At 41.7% G+C, this 18,920-nt stretch overlaps 1 pseudogene; it reads right to left on the reverse strand.

Annotated features, from left to right (window-relative positions):
* Window positions 1–1,687: 1,687 nt before the first annotated feature.
* LOC120036254 lies at window positions 1,688–2,039 on the reverse strand (annotated as a pseudogene).
* Window positions 2,040–18,920: the final 16,881 nt, after the last annotated feature.

Below are 18,920 nucleotides of genomic sequence, written 5' to 3' on the forward strand. Positions count from 1 at the left end.
AGTACAGTGCAATTACATATGTAATTACACTGTGACAAATATTGTAATAAATTACAATAATTCGTAGTTACGCTGTAATAGTAACATCTAACTGGTGGTAATTGCTGTCTGTAATTACAGGGGTGTAACAATGAATGCTTGTTACCATGCTTATTACGAATGTTAAGTGGTAATTGCTGTCTGTAATTACAGGGGTGTAACAATGATGCTTATTACGAATGTTAAGTGGTAATTGCTGTCTGTAATTACAGGGGTGTAACAATGATGCTTGTTACGAATTTTAAGTGGTAATTGCTGTCTGTAATTACAGGGGTGTAACAATGATGCTTGTTACGAATTTTAAGTGGTAATTGCTGTCTGTAATTACAGGGGTGTAACAATGATGCTTGTTACGAATTTTAAGTGGTAATTGCTGTCTGTAATTACAGGGGTGTAACAATGATGCTTGTTACGAATTTTAAGTGGTAATTGCTGTCTGTAATTACAGGGGTGTAACAATGATGCTTGTTACGAATTTTAAGTGGTAATTGCTGTCTGTAATTACAGGGGTGTAACAATGATGCTTGTTACGAATTTTAAGTGGTAATTGCTGTCTGTAATTACAGGGGTGTAACAATGATGCTTGTTACGAATTTTAAGTGGTAATTGCTGTCTGTAATTACAGGGGTGTAACAATGATGCTTGTTACGAATTTTAAGTGGTAATTGCTGTCTGTAATTACAGGGGTGTAACAATGAATGCTTGTTACCATGCTTATTACGAATGTTAAAGTTTCCACTAGCATCCCAACGCACCATCTTTTTGGCCAATGCACAACCCTACGTTGTAATTATCTGATCAATACATGGAGTTTTTGCCACCAAGGATTGTGACACGTCTTCAAGGGTCACATACGACAGGAATGATGGAATGGCGAGGTAATCGACAGACTCTGGCATGTTACATTCCAAGAGCAATTGGATTCTCAACGTGCACCACTTGGGGACCCGAGGACCGAGTTTGGGAAACGCTGGGCTGAAAATCAAATACCAACAGGGAGCCACTATGACGTGCTCACACGTTGGCAGTACCCGCGTTCAACCACTAGATGACCTCCGTGCTCCACGGTAAAGTTTTCCCCTCTGCATGAGTCTCTCAGCAGCACTGCAATACGGGACTTACAAAGTCAGTTGACATGCAATGTTTTTCTTCGCTACATAGTGACACTTCTCCATGCCAACACTATTATTGGGACTCTTTGCCCTATATCATTGCTATCACTCATTACTGCTAGTGTATTTTCCCCTCCTTTGTAAAACCTTTGTTCTACTATAGGCATACCTACTATACATCTAATCACATTCTAGTGGTCACTTCCCTCTCTTTAGCAGATAATATTGAAGCTAGAATTCCGCCAAGTAAAACGTGCAATACCGCAGCTTTTAATTCTATGTGACCTTTATTTAACTAGTCAAGTCAGTTAAGAACCAACACTTATTTACAATCACAGCCGGTTGTGATACAGCCTGGAATCGAACCACGGTCTGTAGTGACTCGAGAGCAGGGAACACGACGTGTTCGTCAACAACATACATGGTGGGAAATGTAGAGGGACGTGTAGAAATGGAACAATTGTGCCTTTTTGACGGAAATGTGGGAGGTGGCTCTTAAGAGAGCCTTTGGGGGATTTTGGAGATCAGGTCATCGTTTAAGCCCGCTCTCCGCGAATACGGCGGGCAAGCTGGATGTCCTTGGGCATGATGGTCACCCTCTTGGCGTGGATGGCGCACAGGTTGGTGTCCTCGAACAGGCCGACCAGGTAGGCCTCGCTCACCTCCTGCAGGACCATCACGGCAGAACTCTGGAAGCGCAGGTCGGTCTTAAAGTCCTGGGCAATTTCTCTCACCGGGCGCTGGATTCACGGTGCCGGGCCTGTAACGGTGAGGCTTCTTCACGCCGCCGGTGACCGGGGCGCTCTTGCGCGTAGCCTTGGTGGCGAGCTGCTTCCTGGGTGATTTGCCACTGGTGGATTTGCGAGCGGTTTACTTGGTTCTGGCCATGGCGCTTCCTTCTTCCACAGTCGAAGTATAGCCTCCAAATGCCTATGTGAAGTTTATAAAGCCAGCAGCGGCGTCTGCTGATTGGACACCATTTCTGCACCACCCTGATTGGCCCGTTGCGGAGGCCTCCTCCGCCGGCCATCGGACGGGAGGACCGGCCGCCCCAAAAATGCAACCCCCAACTCTGCAATAAAGGGCTCTGGAGTCTGATGCCCAAATCCCAACGGCAAAAAACGGGTTCACAAAAGGTTCACATCATAAAATACTTTAAATTGTTAAATCATTTAACAGTGCGTTTGACAATGGGTCAATTACTTTAACCATCAAATAAATATTTTTAAATACATTAATGAAAAGTTATGTTTAAAATTGTGAGCTAGTCATTCGTGCTCGCCAAAATGTAAGTCTATGAAGCTTGGTTGAATAACGGAACTTAAAAGATGAAGTGTTACCTAATATTCGCCTGATATTAAAATGGGGTCGCTAGAGAATTTCCAAAATCCGGAGAAAAAAAATAATATATATATATATATATATATTATAATATCTTATTATTTTTTTTATCTCAAAATCATTGTAATGTGGTTAACCCTAATCTAAATCAAATTGATTCAAATCTAAAAGATCCAACCAGAGCCCTTAGATCAAAGGGAAAAGGCCTGACCGGTGCACTTGAATCATTCTCACTGTGAATGACTAGAAACCACACACTACTGAATCATTCTCACTGTGAATGACTAGGCCCACTACACTATGAAACCACACACTATTGAATCATTCTCACTGTGAATGACTAGAAACTACACACTACTGAATCATTCTCACTGTGAATGACTAGAAACCACACACTATTGAATCATTCTCACTGTGAATGACTAGAAACCACACACTACTGAATCATTCTCACTGTGAATGACTAGGCCCACTATGCTATGAAACTACACACTATTGAATCATTCTCACTGTGAATGACTAGAAACTACACACTATTGAATCATTCTCACTGTGAATGACTAGAAACCACACACTATTGAATCATTCTCACTGTGAATGACTAGAAACGACACACTATTGAATCATTCTCACTGTGAATGACTAGAAACCACACACTATGAAACTACACACTATTGAATCATTCTCACTGTGAATGACTAGGCCTGCTACCCTATGAAACCACACACTATTGAATCATTCTCACTGTGAATGACTAGGCCTGCTACACTATGAAACCACACACTATTGAATCATTCTCACTGTGAATGACTAGGCCTGCTACACTATGAAACCACACACTATTGAATCATTCTCACTGTGAATGACTAGGCCTGCTACACTATGAAACCACACACTATTGAATCATTCTCACTGTGAATGACTAGGCCCACTACACTATGAAACCACACACTATTGAATCATTCTCACTGTGAATGACTAGAAACCACACACTATTGAATCATTCTCACTGTGAATGACTAGGCCCACTATGCTATGAAACCACACACTATTGAATCATTCTCACTGTGAATGACTAGAAACGACACACTATTGAATCATTCCCACTGTGAATGACTAGAAACCACACACTATTGAATCATTCTCACTGTGAATGACTAGAAACTACACACTACTGAATCATTCTCACTGTGAATGACTAGAAACCACACACTATTGAATCATTCTCACTGTGAATGACTAGGCCTGCTACAATATGAAACCACACACTATTGAATCATTCTCACTGTGAATGACTAGAAACCACACACTACTGAATCATTCTCACTGTGAATGACTAGGCCCACTACAAAATGAAACCACACACTATTGAAATCATTCTCACTGCGAATGACTAGAAACCACACACTATTGAATAATTCTCACTGTGAATGACTAGAAACTACACACTACTGAATCATTCTCACTGTGAATGACTAGGCCTGCTACACTATGAAACCACACACTATTGAATCATTCTCACTGTGAATGACTAGAAACGACACACTACTGAATCATTCTCACTGTGAATGACTAGGCCTGCTACACTATGAAACCACACACTATTGAATCATTCTCACTGTGAATGACTAGAAACCACACACTATTGAATCATTCTCACTGTGAATGACTAGAAACCACACACTATTGAATCATTCTCACTGTGAATGACTAGAAGCTACACACTATTGAATCATTCTCACTGTGAATGACTAGAAACCACACACTATTGAATCATTCTCACTGTGAATGACTAGAAACTACACACTATTGAATCATTCTCACTGTGAATGACTAGAAACTACACACTATTGAATCATTCTCACTGTGAATGACTAGAAACCACACACTATTGAATCATTCTCACTGTGAATGACTAGAAATCACACACTATTGAATCATTCTCACTGTGAATGACTAGGCCCTACTACACTATGAAACCACACACTATTGCAGAGACTTTGATATTACCGGCCGCAATTAATATGGTGAAAACAATGTGTGGGGAGACAGAGGCACAGAAACTCACGTCAATACTTTTATCCGAGAACAGTGGTAAACAAATAATTGAGGTTATCGTGAGCAATCAAGAGGAAACTGACTGAACGAGTCAGAAACTCCCCAGTTTACGCTCTCCAAATGGACGTTAGCTGTCAAGAGGAAACTGACTGAACGAGTCAGAAACTCCCCAGTTTACGCTCTCCAAATGGACGTCAGCTGTCAAGAGGAAACTGACTGAACGAGTCAGAAACTCCCCAGTTTACGCTCTCCAAATGGACGTCAGCTGTCAAGAGGAAACTGACTGAACGAGTCAGAAACTCCCCAGTTTACGCTCTCCAAATGGACGTTAGCTGTCAAGAGGAAACTGACTGAACGAGTCAGAAACTCCCCAGTTTACGCTCTCCAAATGGACGTCAGCTGTCAAGAGGAAACTGACTGAACGAGTCAGAAACTCCCCAGGTTACGCTCTCCAAATGGACGTCAGCTGTCAAGAGGAAACTGACTGAACGAGTCAGAAACTCCCCAGGTTACACTCTCCAAATGGACGTCAGCTGTCAAGAGGAAACTGACTGAACGAGTCAGAAACTCCCCAGGTTACGCTCTCCAAATGGACGTCAGCTGTCAAGAGGAAACTGACTGAACGAGTCAGAAACTCCCCAGGTTACGCTCTCCAAATGGGCGTCAGCTGTCAAGGCCGAGATGCCCATGCGTTGATACACTGATACACTGATACACTGCAGCAGGTAACTTCCATTGTAAACTACATTAAAGCACATCCACTGAGCACGCGCGCCTGTTCGCAAAACTATGTGGAGATACGGCCCAGAGTCGTCCGGGTTTGGCAGGTATAGGCCGCCATTGTAAATAAGAATTTGTTCTTAACTGACTTATTGCCTAGTTAAATTTAAAAAACAAATGTAACATGTTTGTGTTCCTAGCTCCAACAGTGATATCTAACATGTTTGTGTTCCTAGCTCCAACAGTGATATCTATCATTATTGTGTTCCTAGCTCCAACAGTGATATCTAACATGTTTGTGTTCCTAGCTCCAACAGTGATATCTAACATGCTTTGTGTTCCTAGCTCCAACAGTGATATCTATCATTATTGTGTTCCTAGCTCCAACAGTGATATCTATCATTATTGTGTTCATAGCTCCAACAGTGATATCTATCATTATTGTGTTCCTAGCTCCAACAGTGATATCTATCATTATTGTGTTCCTAGCTCCAACAGTGATATCTAACATGCTTTGTGTTCCTAGCTCCAACAGTGATATCTAACATGCTTGTGTTCCTAGCTCCAACAGTGATATCTAACATGTTTATATTCCTATCTCCAACAGTGATATCTAACATGCTTGTGTTCCTAGCTCCAACAGTGATATCTAACATGTTTGTGTTCCTAGCTCCATCAGTGATATCTAACATGCTTGTGTTCCTAGCCCCAACAGTGATATCTAACATGTTTGTGTTCCTAGCTCCAACAGTGATATCTAACATGCTTGTGTTCCTAGCCCCAACAGTGATATCTAACATGTTTGTGTTCCTAGCTCCAACAGTGATATCTAACATGTTTGTGTTCCTAGCTCCATCAGTGATATCTAACATGCTTGTGTTCCTAGCCCCAACAGTGATATCTAACATGTTTGTGTTCCTAGCTCCAACAGTGATATCTAACATGCTTGTGTTCCTAGCCCCAACAGTGATATCTAACATGTTTGTGTTCCTAGCTCCAACAGTGATATCTAACATGTGTTGTATTCCTGACTCTAACAGTGATATCTAACATGCTCGTGTTCATAGCTCCAACAGTGATATTAAACATGTTTGTGTTCCTAGCTCCATCAGTGATATCTAACATGTTTGTGTTCCTAGCTCCAACAGTGATATTAAACATGCTTGTGTTCCTAGCTCCATCAGTGATATCTAACATGCTTGTGTTCCTAGCTCCAACAGTGATATCTAACATGCTTGTGTTCCTAGCTCCAACAGTGATATTAAACATGCTTGTGTTCCTGGCTCCAACAGTGATATGTAACATGCTTTGTGTTCCTAGCTCCAACAGTGATATGTAACATGCTTTGTGTTCCTAGCTCCAACAGTGATATCTAACATGTTTGTGTTCCTAGCTCCAACAGTGATATTAAACATGCTTGTGTTCCTAGCTCCATCAGTGATATCTAACATGCTTTGTGTTCCTAGCTCCAACAGTGATATTAAACATGCTTGTGTTCCTAGCTCCATCAGTGATATCTAACATGTTTGTGTTCCTAGCTCCATCAGTGATATCTAACATGTTTGTGTTCCTAGCTCTAACAGTGATATCTAACATGTTTGTGTTCCTAGCTCCATCAGTGATATCTAACATGCTTTGTGTTCCTAGCTCCAACAGTGATATCTAACATGTTTGTGTTCCTAGCTCTAACAGTGATATCTAACATGTTTGTGTTCCTAGCTCCAACAGTGATATCTAACATGTTTGTGTTCCTAGCTCCAACAGTGATATCTAACATGTTTGTGTTCCTAGCTCCAACAGTGATATCTAACATGTTTGTGTTCCTAGCTCCAACAGTGATATCTATCATGCTTGTGTTCCTAGCTCCAACAGTGATATCTAACATGTTTTGTGTTCCTAGCTCCAACAGTGATATCTAACATGTTTGTGTTCCTAGCTCCAACAGTGATATCTAACATGTTTGTGTTCCTAGCTCCAACAGTGATATCTAACATGCTTTGTGTTCCTAGCTCCAACAGTGATATCTAACATGTTTGTGTTCCTAGCTCCAACAGTGATATTAAACATGCTTGTGTTCCTAGCTCCAACAGTGATATCTAACATGTTTTGTGTTCCTAGCTCCATCAGTGATATATAACATGTTTGTGTTCCTAGCTCCATCAGTGATATTAAACATGCTTCGTGTTCCTTGCTCCAACAGTGATATCTAACATGCTTTGTGTTCCTAGCTCCATCAGTGATATCTAACATGTTTGTGTTCCTAGCTCCAACAGTGATATTAAACATGCTTGTGTTCCTAGCTCCAACAGTGATATCTAACATGTTTTGTGTTCCTAGCTCCATCAGTGATATATAACATGTTTGTGTTCCTAGCTCCATCAGTGATATTAAACATGCTTTGTGTTCCTTGCTCCAACAGTGATATCTAACATGCTTTGTGTTCCTAGCTCCATCAGTGATATTAAACATGCTTTGTGTTCCTAGCTCCAACAGTGATATTAAACATGCTTTGTGTTCCTAGCTCCAACAGTGATATCTAACATGTTTGTGTTCCTAGCTCCAACAGTGATATTAAACATGATTGTGTTACTAGCTCCATCAGTGATATCTAACATGTTTGTGTTCCCGAGCTCCAACAGTGATATCTAACATGTTCGTGTTCCTAGCTCCAACAGTGATATCTAACATGCTTGTGTTCCTAGCTCCAACAGTGATATCTAACATGCTTTGTGTTCCTAGCTCTAAAAGTGATATCTATCATTATTGTGTTCTTAGCTCCAACAGTGATATCTAACATGTGTTTGTGTTCATAAAAAGATCCATTCCATATACTATTAGGACCTGGCCTGGAGCAGCCAGGTTGACGTCATGACCAGGGTCCCTTTAACCACTACTGGCTTTTCTCTGTGGTATAATAATAAAGTCAATCTTGCTATTTTCTCTTCTTGTAACTCAGCTGCGGGTGTGTTGGTAAGTGCTGCTTTGTTAATCTGTTATTAGTTAGGCTCTGGGCTATCAGACTCTCCTGTTCCATACTTCACTAAAAACCGGATCGATTAAAATGGCCCCCAGCACAGAGCCCAGAGCCTTAGACAACAGGCTATCAGACTCTCCTGTTCCTTACTTCACTAAAAACCGGATCGATTAAAATGGCCCCCAGCACAGAGCCCAGAGCCTTAGACAACAGGCTATCAGACTCTCCTGTTCCTTACTTCACTAAAAACCGGATCGATTAAAATGGCCCCCAGCACAGAGCCCAGAGCCTTAGACAACAGGCTATCAGACTCTCCTGTTCCTTACTTCACTAAAAACCGGATCGATTAAAATGGCCCCCAGCACAGAGCCCAGAGCCTTAGACAACAGGCTATCAGACTCTCCTGTTCCTTAATTCACTAAAAACCGGATCGATTAAAATGGCACCCAGCACATAGCCCAGAGCCTTAGACAACAGGCTATCAGACTCTCCTGTTCCTCACTTCACTAAAAACCGGATCGATTAAAATGGCCCCCAGCACAGAGGCCAGAACCTTAGACAACAGGCTATCAGACTCTCCTGTTCCTCACTTCACTAAAAACCGGATCGATTAAAATGGCCCCCAGCACAGAGCCTTAGACAACAGGCTATCAGACTCTCCTGTTCCTCACTTCACTAAAAACCGGATCGATTAAAATGGCCCCCAGCACAGAGCCCAGAGCCTTAGACAACAGGCTATCAGACTCTCCTGTTCCTCACTTCACTAAAAACCGGATCGATTAAAATGGCCCCCAGCACAGAGCCCAGAGCCTTAGACAATAGGCTATCAGACTCTCCTGTTCCTTACTTCACTAAAAACCGGATCGATTAAAATGGACCCCAGCACAGAGCCCAGAGCCTTAGACAACAGGCTATCAGACTCTCCTGTTCCTCACTTCACTAAAAACCGGATCGATTAAAATGGACCCCAGCACAGAGCCCAGAGCCTTAGACAACAGGCTATCAGACTCTCCTGTTCCTCACTTCACTAAAAACCGGATCGATTAAAATGGCCCCCAGCACAGAGGCCAGAACCTTAGACAACAGGCTATCAGACTCTCCTGTTCCTCACTTCACTAAAAACCGGATCGATTAAAATGGCCCCCACCACATAGCCCAGAGCCTTAGACAACAGGCTATCAGACTCTCCTGTTCCTCACTTCACTAAAAACCGGATCGATTAAAATGGCCCCCAGCACAGAGCCCAGAGCCTTAGACAACAGGCTATCAGACTCTCCTGTTCCTCACTTCACTAAAAACCGGATCGATTAAAATGGCCCCCACCACATAGCCCAGAGCCTTAGACAACAGGCTATCAGACTCTCCTGTTCCTCACTTCACTAAAAACCAGATCGATTAAAATGGCCCCCAGCACAGAGCCCAGAGCCTTAGACAACAGGCTATCAGACTCTCCTGTTCCTCACTTCACTAAAAACCGGATCGATTAAAATGGCCCCCAGCACAGAGCCCAGAGCCTTAGACAACAGGCTATCAGACTCTCCTGTTCCTCACTTCACTAAAAACCGGATCGATTAAAATGGCCCCCAGCACAGAGCCCAGAGCCTTAGACAACAGGCTATCAGACTCTCCTGTTCCTCACTTCACTAAAAACCGGATCGATTAAAATGGCCCCCAGCACAGAGCCTTAGACAACAGGCTATCAGACTCTCCTGTTCCTTACTTCACTAAAAACCGGATCAATTAAAATGGCCCCCAGCACAGAGCCTTAGACAACAGGCTATCAGACTCTCCTGTTCCTTACTTCACTAAAAACCGGATCGATTAAAATGGCCCCCAGCACAGAGCCCAGAGCCTTAGACAACAGGCTATCAGACTCTCCTGTTCCTCACTTCACTAAAAACCGGATCGATTAAAATGGCCCCCAGCACAGAGCCCAGAGCCTTAGACAACAGGCTATCAGACTCTCCTGTTCCTTACTTCACTAAAAACCGGATCGATTAAAATGGCCCCCAGCACAGAGCCCAGAGCCTTAGACAACAGGCTATCAGACTCTCCTGTTCCTTACTTCACTAAAAACCGGATCGATTAAAATGGCCCCCAGCACAGAGCCCAGAGCCTTAGACAACAGGCTATCAGACTCTCCTGTTCCTCACTTCACTAAAAACCGGATCGATTAAAATGGCCCCCAGCACAGAGCCCAGAACCTTAGACATGCCTTCCTAAGAACTCTAAAGGTGGACTGTATTTTCTCAAGCTGCCAACCAAAAAACCTTGTTTTGTATTAAAAAGTGTTTTGCTAGTTTAGGATGTTACTATTTGATAATTATATATGATTGACGTTATGATTGTAGATTTGTGTACAATTCAGTCTGTGACTGAGAAAGAAAGGAAAAGCTACCACTACTAATACTACCAGTTACTGCTACTACTACTACTACTACTACTACTACCACAGTTACTGCTACTACTACTATTACTACCACAGTTACTGTTACTACTACTGCTACTATTACTACCACAGTTACTGCTACTACTACTGCTACTATTACTACCACAGTTACTGCTACTGCTACTATTACTACCACAGTTACTGCTACTACTACTATTACTACCACAGTTACTGCTACTACTACTATTACTACCACAGTTACTGCTACTACTACTATTACTACCACAGTTACTGCTACTACTACTGCTACCACAGTTACTGCTACTACTACTACTACTACAGCTACTACTACTACCACAGTTACCACTACTACTACCACAGTTACTACTACCACTACTACTACTACTACCAGTTACTGCTACTACTTCCACTACTGCTACTACTACTACTGCTACTACTTCCATTACTACTACTACAGTTACTACTACTACCGCTACTGCTACTACTACTACCACTATCACAGTTACCACTACTACTACTGCTGCTACTATTACTACAGTTACTACTACTACTACTACCACTACCACAGTTACCACTACTACTACTACTACTACAGCTACTGCTACTACCACAGTTACTACTACTGCTACTACTACTACTACTACTACAGCTACTGCTACTACCACAGTTACTACTACTGCTACTACCACAGTTACTGCTACTACTTCCACTACTACTACTACAGCTACCACTACTAATACTACCAGTTACTGCTACTACTACTACTACTACTACTACTACCACAGTTACTGCTACTACTACTGCTACTATTACTACCACAGTTACTGCTACTACTACTGCTACTATTACTACCACAGTTACTGCTACTGCTACTATTACTACCACAGTTACTGCTACTACTACTATTACTACCACAGTTACTGCTACTACTACTATTACTACCACAGTTACTGCTACTACTACTATTACTACCACAGTTACTGCTACTACTACTATTACTACCACAGTTACTGCTACTACTACTATTACTACCACAGTTACTGCTACTACTACTGCTACCACAGTTACTGCTACTACTACTACTACTACTACAGCTACTACTACTACCACAGTTACCACTACTACTACCACTACTACTACTACCAGTTACTGCTACTACTTCCACTACTGCTACTACTACTACTGCTACTACTTCCACTACTACTACTACAGTTACTACTACTACTACAGTTACTACTACCACTACCACAGTTACCACTACTGCTACTACTATTGCTACTATTACTACAGTTACTACTACCACTACAGCTACTACTACTACAGTTACTACTACTACTACTACTGCTACTACTACTACCACTATCACAGTTACCACTACTACTACTACTACTGCTACTATTACTACAGTTACTACTACCACTACAGCTACTACTACTACAGTTACTACTACTACTACTACTGCTACTACTACTACCACTATCACAGTTACCACTACTACTACTACTACTGCTACTATTACTACAGTTACTACTACTACTACTACCACTACCACAGTTACCACTACTACTACTACTACTACTACAGCTACTGCTACTACCACAGTTACTACTACTGCTACTACCACAGTTACTGCTACTACTTCCACTACTACTACTACAGCTACTGCTACTACCACAGTTACTGCTACTACTTCCACTACAGCTACTGCTACTACCACAGTTACTGCTACTACTTCCACTACTACTACTACAGCTACTATTACTACAACAGTTACTACTACAGTTACTGCTACTACAGCTACTCCTACTACAATTCAGTCTCTGACTGTGAGAAAGAAAGGAAAAACTACTACTACACAACATAAGTGGTTTTATCCACATTTCAGCCTCATGGCGTCAATTAATCAATATTCAGACTATAGGCCTATAAAACAAAGTCTGTAATAGTAATTTAAAAAACTGCACTTTGTCATATATTACCGTAAAATGTAGTCTGAAGATGGGGGAAACGTGGTGGAAGAACCTTGACCATTTGAAATTCAAGAAAGCCATTGTGTGTGACTACTACTGTATACACCACCTGGAAAAAACACATACATTTCAAATGTAACTGAATATTTCCATACGTTGTTCCAAGTTTGAGATCAGGTCCTCATTTAACAACGCTTAACTATGTATAAAAAGGCCATTGAAGCATACCTAAAGTGATGTATATGATATTTTCTAGATCAGTAAAAATACTATGCAAAATGCCATTCTAAATGTGTCACTGTAGGTATGACCCTCTTGACGTCTCAACCGCCTGGTAGAGCTCTGTAACTTGATTGGAAAAATATTATTGGAAGTTCTTATTTCAGTTGGTAGTAATAGGAATTTAATGTTAAATAATATTGTTTTAATGTGTTTTTTCAAGAAGAAACAGAGGGTAACATTTTAGTTGTTGTTGTTGAGTTTACTTTCTACAATTTGATTTAATATGGCATAAACAAAAACACATTTTCAGTCAAAAATATGAGATAAGGGCGGGAGCACTGTGTGTGTTCTCTCATGAAGACTAAGTGCATGTGACGTGAAATATGTCTTTCCACACTGGGAGCAGTGGTAAGGCATCTTTCCTGTGTGTGTTACCTCGTGGTCTGTCAGGTGCCTAAACTGGGTAAATATCATTCCGCACTGGGAGCAGCGGAAAAGTTTCCCCCCTGTATGGCATTTCTCATGCACTTTCAGGTTCCCTAAATTCTTAAAAGTCTTTTCACAATGAGAACAGTTGAAAAGCCTCTTTACTTCTGTGTGAGTTCTCTCATGTGATTCCAGGTTCCCTAACTGGATAAATCTCTTTCCGCACTGAGAGCAGTGATAAGGCTTCTCCCCTGTGTGTATTTTCGTATGTGCTTTCAAGCTCCCTGAATGGGTGAATCTCTTTCCACACAGGGAGCAGTGGTACAGCTTCTCTCCTGTATGTGTCCTCCCGTGCGTTTTCAGGTTCCCTAAATGGTTAAAACTTTTTCCACACTGGGAGCAGTGGTGTAGTCCAGCTGGTTTGGACGTCGCTGGGTCTGGATCCCCTGAAGGACTCTTACCGCTGTCAACGTGAGAGTCTGGTCTCTCTCCTGCCAAAGACAGTGTTTAGTTAGACAGACATGTACGAAGTCCACATGATGAAACTTCCGATTAAGTCTTTGTATGAGGTTTAATATAGATCCCTCAGAGCAGAGTGGCTGTAGAGAACTGTAGGCTAATAAAAATCCTATTGAACTTTACAAGACTTTCATATTTCAGATAGACATCCTTATTAATCAAAATGACATCCAAATCTGATCTACTTTTTAGGGGTTGTATGGGAATTTATCCAAATCTGATCTAGCTCTATAACATCCTTATTGATCTCCACATCCACATCTGATATAGGGTTAGCAGGGCATCGATGGAATGTGGATGTCAGACTAAATTAAGTTGGTTTCAATTATTGACTTTGGAAGTAAATCCAAATTCACTATGACATCAAAATTGGTAAATAAACAGAAAGTTTAAATAGAATATTGATTTATTATTTTTTATATTCTTTTGCTTTTAACTCAGCTAGGTGAACCGGACGAGTGTGCTCGCACATGCCCTTAGGGGTAGGCCCCCTTTTTTCTCCACTTCCTGCCTGAATGACGTGCCCAAAGTAAACTGACTATAGCTCAGGTCCTGAAGCCAGGATATGCATATAATTGGTACCATTGGAAAGAAAACACTTTGAAGTTTGTAGAAATGTTTCTTTTGGGGGGGGGGGGGAGACCATCCTCTTACACGGAACTCAAACCGGCTGCACGCGTGCGCTATCGTGCATAAATGTATTTTGTCCCACTACACCAAACGCGATCACGACACGCAGGTTAAAATATCAAAACAAACTCTGAACCAATGACATTAATTTGGGGACAGGTCGAAAAGCATTAAACATACATGGCAATTTAGCTAGTTAGCTTGCTAGCTAATTTGTCCTATTTAGCTAGCTTGCTGTTGCTAGCTAATTTGTCCTATTTAGCTAGCTTGCTGTTGCTAGCTAATTTGACCTGGGATATAAACATTGAGTTGTTATTTTACCTGAAATGCACAAGGTCCTCTACTCCGACAATTAATCCACACAAACGGCCAACCGAATCGTTTCTAGTCATCTCTCCTCCTTCCAGGCTTTTTCATCTTTGAACTTATATGGTGATTGGCATCTACTCTTTCATAGTATTACCACGACAACCGGCAAAACATTTCATCTTTCAATGGTACCTGCTTCTATAAACCAATGAGGAGATGGGAGAGGCAGGACTTGCAGCGTGATCAGCATCAGAAATAGGAACGACTTTATTTTAGCCCTTGGCAATGCAGATGCTCATTGGCGCGTGCGAGCAGTGTGGGTGCAACAATGGAATAACATGGATTTCTAAATTTATTTTGCAACGCTCGCACACGCGACGTGTTCGGTCTGGTCAGCATGTTAGAAATGCAAGAGAAAGGTCATATTGTAAAATAGCTCCCTGATGCAATTCCTATGGCTTCCACAGGGTGTCAGCAGTACATCCGGTACAAAAACAAACTCACTTCCTTGACAACAGCTCTGCACTGCTCCACGGAGCGCAACAAGTATGAATGCCCTGACTTCTGCAGAGGCCGCATCACCGTAAATGCTGCATGGTCAATGCAGACGTCGGATTAACTATGCAGCGCCCAGACGCACAATTCACCTCTCTCCCGCCAATTTGACAGTATTTCTGATTGGCTTAACGGACCACCACTATTGACCTGTGGAGCTTCTCAATGTAATGTTTTCTTCACCTAAAACAGCAAGCAAACAAAGTCTGTTTTAACATCCATTGAGATGACAATAGTTCCTCAATGTATATGAAAAATCTTTCCAGCTCTCTCTCCCTTTCGATTAACCACTCAGCGTGAAAGGGAAAAATGTCATGCTCTGATCCAGTGGAAACATCATAAAATAGGCCTACCTGATTACATCTCATCAGTACTTGACTTGGACTGAAATAGGTTCCGGTACTCATTTTGGGTGCTGGTACTGTTTATATTTAGGTGCAGGAGCTCCACTATACTTCTGAGCTGATATTGTATTAGAGGAAGACTTGAGGTGTCGCTACTCAGCTCCAGTGAGCTCCTGCCCAAGTCAAGCACTGCTTCTTATCCCTTGAGCAAATAGCCTACAGCTGTGTCGGTCCTGAGCTCACTGGTGCTGGGAAACTAAGGATCCAGAATATTTTACAAGTTTAAGTTTGCTAGCACAAGCTTCGGGCCAGACCCATGTTAATAGCTGATACAATGTTTCAAGTTGGTTGCAGACAGGCCATGCATAGTCAATGTGATTTATAGGATATTTATTTTTAAAATCAGGATATTTTCTACCTGCAGGCTGCAATGTTTTTATTTGTTGGCTTTATGTAGGCTATTTTTACATAGGTGGAAACAGAAGATACTTTTTAGGTTTTTATAATTTTCATTTAGAGTGAATTTTGATTAACCACATAACAATGATTTTGAGGTATGAAGACGTTTATTATAAATGAAATTAAAATGTTCCATGAAAATGTGCATATGAAAACCATAACTGGCACGCAGATCAGTAGAAATAGTAAGATAAATTGGCATTTCACATGAGGAAGGCAGAATGGTGTCTATATATGGAAAAATACACGTTAAAAAAATAAATCGACCAAGATTTGTATTAGTCAGGGACAGCCCTATTGGGAACAGATACCAATGGGAAGATCTATTTTATTTGTTCAAAATAAACTACAGCACTTACTTTGATGTGTCAAATCTGATCCTTTCTTCTCTTCTCCTCCTCCTCTCACAGTTCCACTCAGCCCCGTTGTTTTCCTGCAGTCCACCAGCAGCACAGACAACCTCTTCATACCCAGCAGTAAGGTGCTACCGGGACAGGCACGACACGGGGACTCCGGGAGGGAGGAAGGGCTAGCGTTGTCCTGGTAACCACAAAGAGGGGACACAGACACATATCATTATGGATGCTGATGTCACTGTTGACAAAGTGCTTTACAGAAACCCAGCCCAGACCCCGATAGAGCAAGCTGTATGCTAGACCAAACCAAGCTGTACCATCTGGTGTTTTGATCTGGAGAGAATCTTCTCTGTCTCGTCAGCATCAGGATGTTGTTGAGGCTCCCCAGAGGATCCAGGATAGTCACATCTCTCTCCTGTGTGAACGAGAACATCAAACAGATGGTAAACGTATGACTTTTTATTGCAATCATAGATGGTAGGGAAATTCGATTTGATTGGTCCTCAACTCACAGCTCAGACACAACACTTGAGTCAGGATAAAGTGGGGTTAGCCTGCCCCCTGATTGGTCCTCAACTAGCCTCCCCCGGAGCAGGTTAGAGATTAAGGATTTGTTGCCATATAAACTTCCATGGTTAAGAGGTAAGAGACCTTCCACAGTTATCTTGAGTTGAATTCAGTGAGTTGAATTCAGTGAGTTGAATTCAGTGAGTTGAATTCAGAATTGACCAAAGTGAGCTCACTAACTCCTCTATCCCACTACATAGTATACCCCTCAGAGTTAAACAGGCTGTTGGGTTCTGATGGGAAATGAAAGTTGAGCAGGTGTTCATAATGTTTTGTACACTCAGTATATATTGGGTTCAGATGGGGTATGACTGTTGAACTAAGGTCGTTGGGCATTTAGAAGTTATATTCTTCCAGAATCAATGGCTACAACTCTCTCTTATGTGCCGTCAGTTTCTTGGACTTCTCCTCTGCTTTTAAACGTGAAGTTGTGGACTGGTTCCGGGTGACATTTGTGGTGTACAAAGAGCTCGGTGAATTTCATAAGTTCCTGTACCTTATTTTGGCAGAAAGCCCCATCTGTTAGCTCTCTGTTTCCACTCTCTCAGCGGAGCTGACTTGAACTGGCAGGTTTCACACCCCACATTTACATAGGGAGTAACGTGTCACATTTTCTGGCCTATCCAGAAACATGATAAATGTTCTCTTCCTCTGAGAAAGTAAGCCCAGCTTGGGAGACAGCACCCAGTGTGGAAAGATGTTCACCCGCTGACTAAACTAAATTCATTTAGATGTAAATGGACAACGAAGTATCAATAATTTTAAAGTAAAAAAAAAATGCATGTACCAACCGCAGATTGCCCCTTTAACAATTCCTCCAGTACTGAACAATATATTTGAGTGCAGAACTACAGTAGAATGCCCCTTTAAAACCACACATTAGTTCAACAACTGCAGAGTTGTTTTTAGACAGTACTCACTGGTGTTAATCAGATCTTCTGTCTCCTCTTTCACTCCCAGAACCTTCTCTTTTATTGAGACAGCCTCGTCTTCCTCCCAAAACGGTTCGTCTTTCACTCTAACAGCCTCATCTTCCTCCTTTTTCATTCTGAAAGCTTCTACCTCCTCTTCCACGGTGACAGCCTGTATCCCCTCTTCTACTCCTAAAGGCTCATTCTCTTCTTTCACTATAACATCCTCCTCTTCTTTCAATGTGATAGCCTCCTCTTCCTCCTTTTTCATTCTGAAAGCTTCTACCTCCTCTTTTTCCACTGTGACAGCCATTACTCCCTCCACTCCAAAATGCTCCTCCTCTTCTTTCAATGTGATAGCCTCCTCTACCTCCTCTTTCATTCGGAAAGCGTCTTCCTCTCCTCTCACTGTAATATCATCATCTTTTACGACAATGTTCATCCCCAGAGCTTCTTTCTGCGTCCAGCAGACCTCATCTTCTTTAGCAGGGGAGAAGTAGCTTAGTGAGCTCATGGTCGGGGATATTAGTTAGCTAGCTAGCATTAGCTGGTTAGCATTAGCGACTAGCCTAGTGCCGGGCTCAGTATCAATCTTAACAAGTTAACACATTTAACATGCAAATAACGTTAAAATTAAGCAGTTGATACGTTAACATAATTGTGTTTAGAACACAGAGACTAATATACACAAGAATGGTCGAATGTTGCCTAGCAAGCTATCGAGGTGGATGAATAAGTAGCCGTGTTGCTCTTCTTAGCATCCCGTCCACTAGAATATACGTCACGTAAGAATTACTCACTTCGCCATCTGCTGGCTGAATTGGGTGACGCAAAGAGGATTCTGTCAAACAATGTCATAACAAATCATTTCAAATTAAGGTTTTATCACACTTCTTATATTTACGCTATTACCCTCTGTGGAGTTGATAAAAGCCAGAAACATCCGGTTTTGATCGATGTCAATATCTTCAATCATATTGAAAGTCAACGTGTTCATC

Source organism: Salvelinus namaycush, unplaced genomic scaffold (genome assembly GCF_016432855.1).
Source record: "Salvelinus namaycush isolate Seneca unplaced genomic scaffold, SaNama_1.0 Scaffold127, whole genome shotgun sequence".
Classification (NCBI taxonomy): Eukaryota; Metazoa; Chordata; class Actinopteri; order Salmoniformes; family Salmonidae; genus Salvelinus; species Salvelinus namaycush.